Raw genomic sequence first — 2,231 nt, forward strand, 5'->3', positions numbered from 1 at the left:
TTGAGTTTCAGCATGTTTGATGGGTAAATATCGAGGTTCGGTTCAAAAAGAAAATTTGTTATGGAAATTGCCAGAGGAGAAATGGCCTCATGAATGGTTGATCCGAGCAATGATTATGGTTTATTGTGTGTTTCAATTACCGTTGGCGGTAAATAAAAGTGATAGAATGAGACCTTGGCTAATAAGAGATTTCTAACGGTATTTGGTTGTTGTGGGCAGCTGCTGTGAATCGAAGTTATCGGTACATATGTTGGGGTTATGTAGTATATCATATGATAGCACCTGAGGTTGCAAGAAGGGGTTATTACAGCTGTTTCGGGCTTATTCTGAGTATAGATGTGAGGTTCTGATCTTATGTATGATTTCGGAAAGTGCAATGTGGTTCTATGGTTTATGGACTAGATGAATTGTGAAATTTCAGCTATGTTGTGTTATCGGACCTATGCGAGATAGGGTGACGTGGGATCACCCCGGTTATATGCTTGGTAAGGTCATTCAGCTATTGGTTGGCTTCTAGGGCAACTCTGTGTACGCTCGAGGACGAGCGTTTGTTTAAGTTGGGGAGGATGTGACGACCCAGCCCGTCGTCTCATGTGTTACCGCCCCGTTTTCCCCGTTTATTGTTTCTTCGTGTTCATTATCGGCATTTGGTGAGTTAGAGTTGAATTGGTTTGGTTTTGGTAGAAAACGAGACACTTAGTCTCTTTAAGGAAGGCTTGTATTGGAAAAGTCAATCGGACGTTGACAATTGAGTTAGAGGGCTCGGATGTGATTTCCGGTGATTCGTTAGCTTCGGGGGATGATTTGTGACTTTGGAGTGCGATCGGACTTGATTTTGGAGGTTCGGTGTAGAATTAGGCTTGAATTGGCGAAGATAGTATTTTTGGCGAATTCCGGTTGGTAGGTGAGATTTTGATCCAGGGGTCGGAATGAGATTCCGAGAGTTGCAGTAGCTTCGTTAGGTGATTTTTTGGATATGTGTGCAAAATTTCAGGTCATTCAGAGGTGTTTTTGGTTGGGTTTCTGATCGAATGCGTGTTTCGGAAGTTTTAGAAGAACTTAGGCTTGAATTCGATGAGAAAAGATAGTTTTAGTGTTGTTTGAGGTGTTTTAATGATTGGAGCAAGTTTGAATAAGGTATTGGATCATGCTTGTATTTTTGGTTGAGGTCCCGAGGGCCTCGGGGTGATTTCGGATGGCTAACGAGAAGTTTTGAACTTAAGAGATTGCAGAACCTGTGCTGCTTCTGGTATTTTCACTTCTGCGAAATTGGGACCGCAGAAGCGGTACCGCAGAAGCGAGAGGAGAGACGCAGAAGCGGCAGGGACCGCAGGTGCGGAATTGGTGACCGCATCTGCGGAGTCGCAGATGCGACAGGAGGACCGCAGATGCGGTATTTGAGCTCTTATGGGGATCCGCAGATGCGTTAATTGGTCCGCAAAAGCGGGAGGCGCAGGAGCGGATGTTAAACCGCAGAAGCGGATATGTCCGCAGAAGCGGTGCGTTGACCGCAAAAGCGGGAGCCGCAGATGCGAAAATAACTGGTCAGAATAGTTTTTAATTCCCTTCACGAATTTTTGAAAGGGTTTCATATTTTCACTTCGGACTTGGAGAATTTGGGCGAGTTGGAGGAGAGGAATAAAGTGACTTCATTGAGGTAAGAATTTCTAAACCTAAAACATGATTTTATGGTGCAAACACATGAAATTAGACTGAAAACTCAAGGATTTAAGGTCAAAAATGGTGGTTTAGGGCTTGAAACCTAAGAGAACAAAAATGGGAATTTGAGGGGTCATTTGGACTCCGATTTTGGTGTTCTTTATGTGTATAGACTCGCGGCGAGACGAGGAATCCGGTGATGTGAATTTTATAATTTTTCGAGAAGTGGGCCCGGGGCTCGGGTTTTGCCAACTTCGTGATTTTCGATGTTTTTCGAGTCTTTTCGATTGGGTTATATTCCCTTAGCATATTGTGACGTATTCGTTATGGTTTTGGTCAGATTCGACGCACGAAGAGGTGAATTCGAAAGGTAAGGGCATAGCAAGCTAGGACCTTGGCCGGCTTGAGGTTAGTAATAAATGTAAATGCTGTGTTGAGGGTTTGAAACCTCGAATTTGCACAACGTAGTGCTATGTGAGGTGACTTGCACGCCGGATAACGGGCGTGGGGTAGAGCACTGTCGGGGATTGTGACTTGGTCCGTCCCGCTTAAAAAAAATTCTGCCTATTGTT

This window comes from Nicotiana attenuata, unplaced genomic scaffold (assembly GCF_001879085.1).
Source record: "Nicotiana attenuata strain UT unplaced genomic scaffold, NIATTr2, whole genome shotgun sequence".
Taxonomy (NCBI): Eukaryota; Viridiplantae; Streptophyta; class Magnoliopsida; order Solanales; family Solanaceae; genus Nicotiana; species Nicotiana attenuata.